The following is a 16,000-nucleotide window of genomic DNA, read 5'->3' on the forward strand; positions in this document are numbered from 1 at the left end:
TTGTCTGTCCACCCTGTAGCACTCTGCTATTTCCACCTCATGCAGACCCTGATAAGTTAAACAGGCTCTAAATACCATTCTCCTCCTTGTCCAGGGTCTATCAGCAGCATAGACTTTAGCCTGTTGCACATACGCAACCAGAAGAACAGCAGCAGCCCCTAGCATGCTTTCCAACCAGTGTAGTTTTGTGGCTGTATTCTAGTAGGTTTTGCAGTATAAGAAGGAAGGCTAGACTAAGAGTACACAATTGCTTTATAGCTTGTTGACTAACTCTGCCATCTTGACTTTGTTGATTAGCATACAATTTGAATGCTTATGCAGTAATTAGCATGCCACATGCGGTGTAGGGTTTAGTGAATCCTACCCATAGATATATCTATATCTGTAAAGATATGGCTATAAATATAAATAAAGCTACATATATATATATATATATATATATATATATATATATATATATATATGGATACAGATAAATATATACATATTAGAAGGGTTTACTTTCCCTTGCTCGCCTTTTCAGATCAAGCCACATCTGCTTGAGCACGATTAACCATTGTTGCCCTTGTTCAAAAATGTATTTCTCATTTCCTTTATGGAGCAAGATCCTGTTATTCCAAACAGGTTCACCATCAATGTCTCCTTATTAGTGAAGTCTGGGTGGATGAAAGTTAGTGCACTATCACAATATAAAGGACATAGTATCACACTTTCTGTCAGTGATTATTCTTTCTCTAACATACAGTGAATTTGGAATGAAAATATTACAGTTTGGGGATATGGGGTTTGCTTCTCACGAGAAGGGTGCATGGGTGCATGCCACCACAAAAATGATTTTTGTTACACTTTCTTACAAATGAAACAGGTTGACTGCATTCCTTCTGAGAATGCATGTACTAAAGTAGTAATTTACAAGCTCAAATGACCAGGCAAGTTAATTTATGAACTCTTATGACCAGCGAATAGTGATACAAGTTTTTTTGATAATCGACATTGATGCTGAGCTTGTTTAAAATAGCAGAACCAGAATATAAGCTCCTCAATGTCCATATTACAAGCATTATAAATGCCCTTGGGCAGATAGCCTAGTATGAACCTATGAACCTATGAACCTATGAGCTTAGCAGGTGAACTACAATGAAACATCAAGAAATGAAGCTCAGGAGGCCACTATAAGGTAGAACCCAGATGTAGCAAAAAATAGGGTTACCAAAATTGTTCTGGTAACTACTTTTTGTAGCCTATGCTGGAACAACTAATACAGTTAATAAACATTATTTGAAAATGAATCACGCAATAGAATTCTGAAGTAACATGTATTGCCTCTAACAGCAGGTTCATTGAATTCAGCCCAAATCAGCACATTACCTTAGATCATATTAAATAATTATGAAAGTCTGTGAACATACTGAACAAGGAATTTCTGAGCAGAGACACTCTGCCTAAATTATTTTTCGTCATACACTGGTACATGTCGTGATAATTCTTGTACAAATGCACATGGGAGGCCAAGTTATATACAGCAGCATAAAGTACAACCAGCCAGCCAAAGGCTTACAATATGACTTAGTTTAACACTTGAGTGTTTTCATCATTACACTTGCCTTAATATCAAGCTTTAAGGGTTTTTTATTTTTACTTTTTACACTCTCTGTTATGTTGGATGTTAACTATTACAAACTGTAATCAATGTGACAGGGCACACCTTCTGCCCTCAGGGTATAAGCATATCATTGCAGAGGACAGCAGGAGCAAAATGTTCAAAGAACAGTGAGACATGAATTTGGTTTAATTTTATTAATGAAGTACTGAATCAAGGTTCTGAGGCACGTGTTAAGCATATTAATCACACTTACTGTATGTTCTCCTTATTCTAGATTATAAAGGCAGTGCTCCCATCTTTACTTATGGAGCAAAAAGATTGTGACACCACCATATTTCTCACAGCACTTGAACAGGCAGTAAAATAGGTTGCTGTGTTTCATTATATCTTACAGGTAATTCCTATGTTCTTTAGTGGAATGGTTTATCTATCTACATTTGTCAAGGAAAACTCTCCGTTATTCTTGGCCGAGTGCTCCAAGTAAACTGCTTGCTTTACCTCTCCTTTCAGTGTTAACCAGCACCCAGAGTAACAGCCACTTACATCTGAAATCCAGAAGTATGGGTTTATAAGTAATTACTAGGATTGCAGTCCACAAGATACCGGAGGAGATTAGTTCAAGTTTCCCAGTTGTCCCAGTACACTGTCTGATTTAGTGACTTCCTCAGAGTCACACAGCTGGCAAAGGAAGGCAGAGAGAGTCAAACCTTGGACTACAGGATGCAACTCGTTAGCAGTTTAAGTCTTAATCCTCTGCACTAAATGCAGAATGTTCTAGTCTAAGTTGTGCATTACAGACTAGACATACCTACAATACCTGAAACCTGAGTTAAACTATTCATGGATAATTCTGAATTCTCCTTGAATAGCTATTCTTTTTCAGGCAAGACAGAATGAAACATCATAGAGGGTGGCAATCTTTGCTGCACCCTCTGTCTTATCCAAGCTCTCCTCAAGTAAAAGGTCCCTAAGAATATTAGCAAAGAAAGTATAGCAATGTGCATAAGGATGGCTTTGGGCAAAACTACTTTAATATATGCTGTATATTTACAAAATGGATGTCTCAGGAAAGTGCTTCTTCATCAACTTAGAGTAGTTGGACAGCAACCTTGAATCCAGTGTTGTCATGAACAGAAAGCTCTACAGTGACTAAAATGATACAGTTGGTTTCTTCTTCCCCAGAAGTGACATGCTCGGTGAGTTTTGCAAGGCAGTCATCCTCAAAACTATGGCCAATAAAAGAACTGCTATATTCAGAGGGTCAGAATGGAGAGATGATAAGTCAGCAAATAAAGGAGAGTAGTATTAGTGGAATTGAATTCATCATCAAGTCTTGGTGAGTACCTTCACAAGGTAGAACCTGTTTTCCACAAACTCTGACCAAGAAGACATTGATATAGAGACTGTATTTTATATAGCATATATCATGGACAGAAGTAGGTTAATAAAATAAAAAAGATAGCTGGGTGCACAATACCCAGAACAAAAAAGTGCCCAATCTTGGTAGGCCCACTGGTGCCATGACTGAAAAAAATAACAGTGTAGAATCCTCAAGACACAGAAACATTCATACAATGGGACTAGGCCAAGCCCAGTGGGAGGATGACCCCCTTGTTGTAGAAGGAAGTAGCAGTCCACAAAAATAATAAAAACTGACAGGCCAGAAAAGAGCCATAAAGACGATAGAGTGAACTATTGAGGATAAGAAAGAAATTATGAATTGTTAGTATTATGTAAGAAGCCCAGAATGTAAAGATAGAAGATATACAAGATAAAGAGTACATCAGCTAGATTCAGTCTTTTTAATTTCTCCAAATCTTTGGGGTTTCTAATGCCATGATGGGAATAGACCTCATTCCTAAGTCAAAGTATGATTAAAGTTCATGAAATCAGTATTGTTTCAATCTTTGATGTCAGCCAGAAGTGCTCTCTGTAGCACCCACAATGTGCCCGGTAATAAATCCTTCTACAATTCGTATGGAATTACATGTATCAGTAACATATCTAAATACAATTCTAGATTATTTTTTATAAGACCCATTTCTCCTGCTACTATTGGAACTGTCTGGGTATCTTTCTTCTACATTGCTCTCATTTCAGCCTGCAAATCCTGATATTTTATGACTTTGTGTCTCTCTCTACATGAGACACTGTAGTCACTGGGTGTAGCGATTACAATGATCAATGTTACATTTGTCTTCTTTTCATTTACCACTATATCTGGTTTTCTTGCATTTATCTTTTGAACTGTTAGTAATTGGTGATCCCATGTGATATAGACTTCATCACTTTTGCTTTGTAGCTCATGTTTCCAGTGTTTTTCAGCTACTTCATGAATATAATGCTTGTACAATTCCCAGTGCAACAGTCCTGCCATATTATTATGGCTTTCAGTATACAGTCCTTCTGCCATTACTATGTCACAACCAGCAATAAGGTGTGCAACTGTTTCTAATTCTGTTGTACAAAACCTACATTTGTCTGTTTTTTCCACATGTTCAATAGACTCTATAAACAAATGTGTATGTAGTCCATTATCTTGGGATGCCAATATTAACCCTTCAACTTTTGGCTTGAATTTGCCTCTCCTTAACCATTCCTGCATTCGATCCTGATCAACATGAGGTTGTTCCAGGAGTTTTATATACTTGCAAGAATATTTATGCATTTTCTACATTTCTTGCCCTCTCATCTGATCTTTCACCTTATATTCTTTCTTTTGTTTGTTGGCACATTCAGTTGCTGCCTGATTTTTATCTACTTCTGATTTGATTTCCATTCCTGCTTGATGCCAATTATTTTCTGCTGGATTAAGCAGGGAAGTCATCTTAGATTTATTCTCCTCGTGTTTCAGAACTTTCACTATATTTGGGTCTTGTGAGGTCAGCAGATATGTGTACAGTCCCATGATTGCAGATCTATACATGTAATCAATTTCAAGGAGGTCCATACCTCCTTCAGTGGGGAATAGATAATCTTGGTATGCACTGATTTTTATAAATCATTTGATGAGCATGAAGCATCCTTCTTGTTTACCTGTCTAATCAATCCACCACATTTTGGGCCCAGTCAATCACTCCAAAACTGTAAGATAGGACAGGAAGAGCAAATTGGTTTATAGCTTGAAATCTGTTCCTAGATGTCAATGTTGTTTTCAGGATTAATTTAAGTGTTCTAAAAAATTCCTTAACTGAGTTTTATTCTCAATTGTTCATGGTTTATTGTTGATCCTTTATCACTTCCCAAATATTTATACATTCCCTTCTTTCATATCACATTCTTGTCCCAAATGGATGTTTTCTTGGTGCAACTTTCTTGCTTTAAAGGTTGTTTTTGCACATTTATCGAGACCAAATTACTTTCTTTTATCATCTGAAAACATTTTGACTACTTGCAGCTGTGCTTTCAGTTCCTCATCTGATGAGCTATGCAGTTTTAAATCATTGACAAAGAGAAGATGAGAAGTCTTTACACTTTGTTACTTTCTGGGAGCCAAATTATAGCCATGACCTAATCTGTTAAGCAGACATCTTAATGGGTTAAGGGCAAGGCAAAAGAGCAGTGGTGACAGAGAGTTACCCTGGAATATCTCCCTTTGGATTTTTATCCCGGGAATAATAATTTGTCCTTTATTGTGCTTTATCGTGGTGGTAACTACAAAGTGGTTTGCCACTGTTTATGGTCACTGGGATGTAGTTTATCAGCTTATAAAACACATCACTGCCTTAACCTTCAATCATTAGACTGGCTTGAACTAACCTATCAATTGCAATATAACCAACTAATAGTTGTTCACAAAATCCTCTACCAACCAGACAGTACATCCATACTGAAAAATATTATTACCCCCCTACAGTAACCTAAAATCCCTTTGCTCTTCCAAAAAAATTGCAAGTGCAAATTGTTAAAACCAACAATTCAGCTGGTGAATCACTATTCTCCAACTCTGACGGTAAAAACTGGAACCTACTTCCTGCTGAACTCACCACTGACCCCTCCTTATCCCAGTTCAAAAAATCCCTTAGGAAATACCTAAAAATGCAGTGACTTTGTCCCTGTACAAACCCTGACTAACCTCCACTCAAACATAATTCATAAATGAGAACCTCATTACAAGAATAAAACTCTGACTCTCTAACTGTTTAAAATTCTATGAATCACCCATCTACTGGAAAGATTTAAAGTTAACACTACACCATGTATGATGACCACCTTAATATATGTGTTTTCCTTTTCCAGATGATATTTCTTTCTCAGCTACTTGCTTCCAACCTTTGCTGTGTGTATGTGAGAAAAACATGTACCTGTGTGTACATATTGTTAAACAAATCTCAGTTTTGTGATAACTCACTGAAATAATTTCACTGTATTTACACTTGTTTTTGTGCATTTGGAGCTTTTCTCCCCGGGCCTCCACTGAAAATGGACCTGTATCCGGTCGGACTTTCCCGGTTAACAAATGTAAAATAACAAATAAATAAATAAATAATAAAATAAATCAGTGTAGGGTGTGTCTTATACATTTTTAAGCACTCTTTTACCCAAGAATGTGGGATACTGTCAAATGCTTTTTTGTAGCCTATCTATACCATACTTAGATTCTTCCCCTTTTTACAGTTCTCCACTATGACTTTATTTAACAACAAATGATCCTTTGTTCCATATGACTTTCTTTTATTACCTTTTTATTCTATTGCCATAATTGAGTTTTCTTCTACATAACTATAAACTCTGCCAGCATCAATTCCAGTGTATAATTTTTACGTCATTGGAAGAAAGTTATTGGTCTACAGTTTTTAGGATAGCTTGTAGGTTCACTCTTAAGTAGGGGCATTGTATTTCCTGTTGTTAGCCAGGATGGTGTCTGTTTGGGGTGCACATATAAATAGTTCTTACTCATGGCTAAATCTTCATGCAAAAATGTTAATACTTTTAACCAGAGGTTAGTACTGCATCTGGGCCTGGGGTTTTCCAGTTAGGAGCTTTTCTTAACTTTGCTTCAATCTCTCTGGCTGTCACTTCATCTCATTTGATATCCTCTACATTTGAACTTCTTTTTCTTTTACGTCTTCTATACATTTAGCATCTTTGTTATGTTCCGCAGGATCTTCATAGATATTTCTCCAAAATCTATCTATTTCTTCTTTCTTTGGTGGTCTTTCAATTCCTGCTACCTTGTTTCCCAATTCTCTATAAAACATTTTTGGTTATCAATAAATTGCCTATTTTGTACTTTTCCTTTATATTTATCTATGTATCTTCTTAGTTTTGATGATTGTGCTGATATTTTTAGTTTATTATTTGCAATAGTGTATGATAAATCCTAATATGTTATAATACTGCACATTGCTTTTATCATGTCTAAATTTCTGAGTATTTTTGTTGATCTTTTCCCTCTTCTATACTCTTCTAACACTGACACTTCTTGTCTTAATTGCTGTATAGTTTTCTCTATTTGATACTTCCATGATGGCATTCAATTTCTCCCTGTCTTTTCCCTTACTACCTTGTGTTCTTTTGGTAGGACTTCATCTGTTATTAATTTGGCTGCACAGTAATGTATCCTATTTACTTCTGTTATGTCACATGAATCTCTATGGACAGTCCTAATTACTGTGTTGATTTGTTTTATCATACATCAAACTTTTGGGGTTTTATTGATCTTTTGCAGTCTATTTCTTTCATTGATCTTAATATGTCTATTCATTGCTATTAAATCAAGCAACTGTTCTTTTAGATCATTTTCTCCTAAACTGAGGGTACAGTCTCTGTTCACCATTTTCTGCAGACATTCTATAAAAAGTTCCAGAGCTTCCTCCTGTGCCATGTTCACTTCAGTTTCACCCTTTGTCATCTGTTGCTTATTCATATGGGAACTCACTGGCCTATCACTCCATGACATTAACTGTATCAGTATCATCACAGTTTCATGTTCTTTCCCTTGCTATATAGCTCCAACTGAACCTTTGTACTGGTTTCCTATGGGAAGATCCAAAGTATTTTCATATGTCAATTGATTAGATGCTTCCTGCTCCACTGGTTTCTCCTTAATTTGGGTGTCAATTCCTCTAGCTTGTTGCGTTGTTGTCCAAGTTAAATTTTCTTCACTAAATCCTTCACTTTGCAGGTAATCCATGACCTCAGTTTCTATTTCTTTAATTTCTCCATTGCTATTTCTACTTTTCCTCTTTGTTTTCTTATTTTTTGTATTGTAAAATTTTCCATATCCAGATGTCTTTTGTCTGTATTTCTCTTCAAATATCTTTGGTGTTGCTCTTTTTGCATTGATCAGTTTTGTTTTCTCCTTTGCAAAATATTGCACTATATTAAATATCTTTTTTTCCCCTGTGTCCATATTTTTTCTGCAGCACCTCCTGTTTCTCCTTACTTTGGAGACTAGTTGTTCCATCATGCTATGATATGATCTGTGTTCGACTTTCTACACTGAATCTTTCACTTTGCAAATATTCTGTAGCTTTAGTTTCTATTTTTTTAACTTTTACTTGACTAATTTTCTGTTCTACATTCCCTCTTTGTGATATAATTTTTTTATTGTGACAGTTTCCATATCTAGATGCCTTTGTCTATATTTCTCTTTGAATATCTTTGGTTCTGCCTTTTTTGTGCTTATTAATTTGACTTTCTCCTTTGCATAAATATTGTAGCATATCAGCTCTCTTTCATATGCCCATATTTCTTTTTTATATCCTTCAAATGTCTCTAAATTTTGTTCTTTAAATTTTCACACCTCCTCAGTCACTTATTTTTCTAAATGGCACACGTTTTCTTGGTCTATATATTGTTTTTCATGGATCTGTTGTATTAATGAACACAATTTTTTGTTTGACGCTTCTGACAGTTTTTCTTGTGGAAGTATTTTCCTTTCTTCTAATTCCTCTCTTAATCTTTTTGTATATCTGTCATCTGGAACTTCTAGGCTTCTTGCATAATAGTAACAATACATCATTTCTTTCTTATCCTTAGTAGTCCACTCTATCATCTCAATGGGTCTTTTTTGGCCTATCATTTTTTGTGATTTTTGTGGACTGCTACTTCCTTCTACAACAGGGGGGCCATCCTCCCCCTGGGCCTGGCCTAGCCCCATTGTATTAATATTTCCATGTCTTGAGGATTCTACACTGTCATTTGTTCCAGTCCTGATACCAGAACGCCTACCAGGATTGGGCACTTTTTTATCCTGGGACTTGTGCATTCAGCTATCTTCTTTATTTTTAACCTACTTCTGTCCATGATATATGCTATATAAAATACAGTCTATATATCAGTGGTGAGATTTTGTGAAGAACAGGGTCCAGCTCGTGAAGATACTCACCAAGACTTGAGGATGAATTCAATTCCAGCGATACTTCTCTCCTTTTGCTGATTTTATTATGTCTCCATTCGGATTACAATTTGGCTCATGTCTCATAAGACCTTAGCATATAGTATTGGAAGATAAAATGATTTCAAAAACTTGTCTGCAAGACTGCCCACAGTTTTTTATATTTATTTCTCTTTAAATTTAATGTAAATTTCAAATATTTTATTTAAATAATTTTAAAATTATTTATGAAATCATCTTTTGTGGGAAGAATAACCAATTGAGTTGATCATCAGGTTCTGATATCATTACAAATATCGGTATATAAATGTTGCATATTTTGCAGGTAATGGAACTGTTCATTCTTGTAACAAACCTGACTATCCTGCACTATGTAATACTACTAAGCATTCTTTATCCTAATCAGGTCTAGCTTTGTATCAAGGGTACTATCTGCAGTGTTGTATGCAATATATTATTACATGGCATGCACTGGCCAGGGCCTTTATTCTAGAATGAGTTACCTACAAACAGTCCCTCAGAACCAAATAATAAAATACCTTACCCTTCAGTTTTTATATCAACTTCACACAACTTCTAGTTTCCTTCAAAACATCTCTTACCAACTTTATTTTAAAAAAAGCAAGATCGTGATGCTGCTCTCTTACAAACGTTATTTTAAAAAAAGCAAGATTGTGATGCTGTTGTTTGCTGAGTAAACCCATTATGCACAATCTTTTCAGATGTAGTCCAAGAGTACTGAGTGATTAAATAGCTGCACAAATTCAAGAAAGCAGACAAATTAAGAGTACATCAGCTCAACTCCAGGACTGAAAAATGACATTCAGTAACAACTCGTAGACTTAAACGTATGTGCTAACATTTCACCATGTCATCTGCGCTAAAGTTATACTATCCTTTTCTTCTTGGTACCTTCAATAAATTCAGGTTGAAACAGTAGTTGGGTGTATTTTACTGTCTACCTTTCTGTAAAAGTAGGGAAGTCTATCACATTTATCTTATTGCCTAATAAACCTATATCTTGATTTTAAAGGAACCTTTCTGTGATCTATGTAGAGCAGTGATTGTTTGTACCTTGACAGATACTATTGCTATGTTGGGGGAGGGCAGTGTTAAGCAAGTTCAGGTATGTGCAAGTCATGAATATGCATGCAGCTAGACTCATGTTGGCTGTGCAATAAACCGCTGTTAACTTGCAATGTGTGTCTTCACTGGTCATTCTACATGGTGTCAGAAGTTGGATGGTGACTAAAGGTAATTAAATTTTCATTGTCGGCATGGCAGAGGTATTTCATAGACCTGAACTGCTGGTGTTTAATGATAATATTGCAGAAATTAGAGTGTGTTTGCACAGGAACACAATATTTTCATAGCAGCTGAACATTCAGATAAAGACACATGCACATGAGCATTTATATTTCTCAATTTAGCAGGCTTGAGCAAGAAAGTTCTTTTGTATATGCACCTGCTGTTTATGCAGGGGAGGGGGAAAACTGTCACATCATTGATCAAACAGAAATGCACAAATGCTTAAAAGATACATTTAGAGAACTGTGTAACCCCAAATGAATATTACAATGGAAAGACATATATTCAATACTAGAAATCAGAAACCTGGTGAAACTATTGAAGAGTATGTTACCGACTTAAGAAATAAAGCAAAGACATGTAAGTTTGGAGATGTACAAAAGAATTTAATAAAAGACCACCTTCTGTGTGGCATTACTAATGATACACTAAACAAAATTTTACTTTATGATAGAAAATTAACATTAAGCAAAGCAATTGAAATTTGTCAGATACATGAAATCACAGAAAAACATACTAGTATGCTTGCTATATCTGCTGCTGTAAATGTTGACGAGAAACTAAGATAATACTGCCTCATAAGTGTAACTCGAAGAGATGTGCTATAATCATCTGCCATTATTAATTGTTGCAGTTTTGGGAGCAATCATGAACCTAAATGAGGGAAGTATTTAGCCTATGGTTAGCAGTGTCATAAGTGTAAAAAGTAGAATCATTTCAAAAAGTTCTTCAGGTCAATACCAACTCATGATAAAATTTATCCTATGAGAACAGTAGATCAAATTGAGACTGTAGCAAACCCTGATGGCAGTGCTGAGACTTTTTATATTGATGGTGTTTCTGTGGTCGACATGATCATCAACAGTGGACTCTTATTTATTAACAAATATTTTGTACCATCAAATTAATGGGTAGCCAGTAGAGCTTAAATTAGACAATGGGTCCAAATGTAACATTATATAAGCAAAAGCTTATGCAAAAATAAAAGCTGAAGAGAACCTCGACTCAACAAGGAGCATTAAACTAGTTGCTTATGTTGGAGAAGAAATTCAGACAGATGATGCTGTAGTCCTTCCTTGACATTCTGCAGGTAACCTTTATGATTTATGATTCTATGTAGTTCAAAGAGATGCACAGTCATTACTAGCCCTAAAAGACAGTCTTAGAATGGGTTTGATTTCACTCAATAAAGACGTGCACCATTTAAATACTAACAAAATACCAGTTTTTCACAATGTATCTTTGAAGAATATGCGGACATCTTCAAAAATGAACTTGGTAAGCTTCCAGTTACGTATTCTGTAAAGCTGAACCATGAGATAAACCCAGTTGGTAGAACTTCACATAAAATCCCAGTAGCAATGCAAAGCAAAGTCAGACTTAGACAGAATGGTGAATTTGTGTGTTCTTACTCCTGTGGGAGAGCCTACTGAATGGGTATCGTCCATGGTGGCAGCCCACAAGAAAAGCTCAGATGATATTCAGATATGCGTTGATCCTAGAAACTTAAATAAAACTCTTAAACGCCCTCATCATCAGATGTGCATCTTCGAGGAGGTAGCAGCACTAATGCCAAATTCGACTGTTCACAGTTTTAGATGCCAAGAACTCCTTCTGGCAAATCTTGATGGATCACAGATCTTCTTTATTAGCAACATTCAGGACACCATTTGGCAGATACAGGTTTCTGAGACTGCCACTTGGAATCAGTTCTGCCAGTGAAGTATTCCGGCATGCCATGGAACAGATATTTGCTGGATATCCTTGTGCCATTATTGTGGATGACATTATTGCTGGGGGCAATGAAGAAAAGAAACATGACAGAAATCTCAGGAAAGTTCTAGATCATGTACATGAAGTCAACCTCAAGCTAAACCCTCTGAAATGTAACTTCAAATTGAAAGACGTTAACTATGTTGCTCACATGTTTACAAGTTCAGGGCTACAACTAGATCCGTCAAAGATAACAGCAAGCAATGAAATTCCAGTCCCAGAGAATGTTACATCTTTACAGCATTTTCTCGGTATGATAAATTACTTTGGAAAATTCATCCCAAACCTCAGTGAATTTTCTGCACCACTGCATGAGCTGACGCGCAAAGATAAAAAATGTTCATGATTTGAACAGCACCAAGAGGCATTTAATACACGGAGATATTATGATGTCCATAAGCTTGTGACACTCTCCTTTGATGCTTCTCAGTATGGACTTGGTGAAGCCTGTCTTCAGGATGGCATTCCAATTGCATATGCATCCCATACCCTGACTCAAACACAGATGCACTATGCCCAAATAGAAAGGGAGCATGCAGTTGTGTTTGCATGCTCCAAATTCAATGACTCCACATATATATATATATATATATATATATATATATATACATGTATATATATATATATATATATATATACACATGTATATATATATATATATATATATATATATATATATATATATATATATATATATATATGTAGAAGGCCACTCCAAAATGAAAGAGATCTCCAGCCATTGGCAATGATTTTGAACAAGCCAATATAGACAGCTCCAGCGCAATTGTAACGTATGATGTTAAAGCTACAAAAGTACAGCTTTACTGTTGTCTATGTAAAAGGTAAACACATGTATCTTGCTGATGCCTTATCACGCACACCCAGAAAGACAACAGAACAGCACAAAAATGAGATAGTTGATTTTGAAATCATGGAAGTTAAACACATTTCATCATCATGGCTTGATGAGTTAAAAAGTCACATTGCTACAGACTCCCTTCTTCAAAAACTGAATAATATTATCAGGCAAGGCTGGCCGATACATCAAATAAGTTTGCCACTAGAAATTCAGCAGTATTTCCCATTCACGGATGAGCTCATTGTGGAAGATGGCATCATTATGAAAGGCCCAAAAGTAGTAGTTGCTAAATCATTGCAAAAGGAGTTTATACAAATTCTGTATGGAGGCTACCCAAGCACTGAATCAACTAAGAAAAGGGCAAGAGGCATTGTGTTCTGGCCCTCAATGTCCATTCATATCAAAAGAGAGACATTTTCATGTTCAGTTTGCAACAGTAACAAATCTCATCAACAAAAAGAACCTCTTCACCTAATCCAAACCCTGATTTGCCATGGTCAACAGTAGCAGCAGATATTTTCGAATGGAATGGTCAACATTACGTGGTTCTAGTTGATTCATACTCTGGATGGTTTGACTTCAATTTATTCTGTGATTTGACCTCTAGCACAGTAATTACAAAATTAAAGAGACACTTCTCAGTCCATGGAAGCCCATATAAAGTCATCTCAGATAATGGTGCACAATTCAGTAGTCAAAGATTCAAAGATTTTGCGGCATCTTGGAACTTTATTCATGTAAACAACAGTCCTGAATATCCACAAGCTAATGGTCTGACTAAACATGCAGTCTACAGTGCAAAACACTTAATGGAAAAGTCCAAAAGAGATGGATCTGATTTACTAAATTTTCGAAACATTCCTTGTGACCAAACACTTGGCTTGCCAGCTCGAAGACTGATGTCAGACAAACATGAACAACTCTTCTTATTGCAAACAGTTGTTAGTACCTACCTCAAAGAGTAATAAGGTAGTCAAAACTCAACTATCAAGAAAGCATCATTTGCAAAAACTGATTTATGACAAAACCAGCAGGCCTCTCCAACCATTGTTGCAAGGTGAAGTGAGTAGATTGCAGACTTCAAAAGGTCATGATCGTGTAGGTATTGCGATGGACATTTGTGCTGAACCAAGGTCCTATATAATTCAATCAGAAGGAGTGGACTACAGAAGAAATCGTAGACACATTCTGCCTGTCCCAGAGCCAAAATCACAACAGACCAAGTGTACTGGTGATTCCAGTTCTTTGAGTGACTTGTGAACCAATCAGCTTCAAGAAGATGGACCACCTCGTTCAAATGGTCCTGAAATACAAAGTAATGCTTTGTTACTGAATACACCTTTAAAGTCAGCTCCTGTTTTTAACTCAAATCAAAATCTGTATGTGACACGAGCAGGAAGAGTCTGCAAACCGAATCCTAAATACACACAATGACTTGGACTTGAAATCGGGCAGACCATGCTAAACTGTTAATATAATGTTTACAGAAATACTAAAGTAAATGTGATTATGTATTTAAAATCAAGAACAAAGTTAAAGAGGGAAGATGTAGAGCAGCGATTGTTTGTACCTTGACAGCTACTGTAGTTATGAAAGCATATGGGGGAGGGTGGTGCAAGTTCAGTTATCTGCAAATCATGAATGTGCATGCAGCTAGACTCATGTTGGATGTGCAATAAATCGCTGTTAACTCACAATCTATGTCTTCACTAGTCATTCTACAATCTATCCATTGAGATACATAATAAATATTTAATTTGGTCACCCTTGATGTATAATAGCATTGTACATAATTTGTATTAATATCCAGAAAGGATTAGTTAATTCACCCAGCTATTAACTAATTAATTAATTGCATCTTGTGTCTGTTAATACTGTTATCTACTATATTTTGCATTAATCTTTTGCTCCTTGTAACTGTATGCTGTACATTTTATACTGTATTTTACTATACATTGTAAAATGAAAAATACCACCCCAGGTCAGCAATGAAAAAAAGGCCAAAGCCCATACCTGTTGGATGAACTCAGATAACAATATGTGCTTAATAAATAAGAAGTTCTACAAGTAATTTCAGTCAGTCAGTCACACACTACAAACATTAACACAGGAAAGATATCACACACACACACACACACACACACACACACACACACACACACACACACACACACACACACACACACACACACACACACACACACACACAGTATACATCTCACATATGGTGAAGGTAACATTAACATCAAACTCACTGCTATATAATTGGAACTGTTACTGCAAAAATACAATATAATTTGAAGCGATGCAAAAAATGTGAGTAAACTAATGAAAACATGCATTTAGGACAGATGCAGACAAATCTCAGCCAAGCAACAGTGCAACATAATATAATATAATATAATATAATATGATATAATATAATATAATATAATATAATAAAAAATTGCACTTGCTGACTTAAGTTGCTTATTTATTACAAATTCACATGTCAAGACATGCTCAGAAACATCCTGATGATGGCCTTTGAGATGTATAGCTTAAATAGCTGCCTCTGTGACTTCAGGACATGTGGTCATGTCCTCACTAATATTAATCTGTTTTCTACAACCTGTCTAGAAAATTATGCCTGGAGTTTCATGAAGGTATTATTTTTTCCAGGACTTCCAACAGCACCTATAACATATGAATGTTTTTTATAGATCTTAGCCAAGTTAGTGTAAAGCCTTATCCACAAAAGTGTTGTTTGTCTGAGCCCCTGGTCTATTATTTGGACATATAGATAGTATACAAGGCAGTACTATATCTGGAAAATTATCATGCAGAGAAGACTACACAGAACCTTCATATCTCAAAAGCTTTGGAGCTTTTCTGGGAACTACTGGCTTGCTTCCGAAAAATATCATTTTATCTGAGCCAAAACATCAGTTCTTAAGCCTGCAGTGACAAAAAAGGGATGTTACTATACATGTGCATCCAAATACAAAGGCGTCTGAAACTTCAAAAAAAGCTCAGTTTGTCTGTATTCGAACTTTATATGAATTACATTCCCATCTCTGTGAGAGCTATATTTTATTTACTGCAAGAGGGAGATAAACATGTTTTACGTTGACAA

This window comes from Protopterus annectens, chromosome 8.part0 (assembly GCF_019279795.1).
Source record: "Protopterus annectens isolate FY-2018-M chromosome 8.part0, PAN1.0, whole genome shotgun sequence".
NCBI classification, from domain to species: domain Eukaryota; kingdom Metazoa; phylum Chordata; order Ceratodontiformes; family Protopteridae; genus Protopterus; species Protopterus annectens.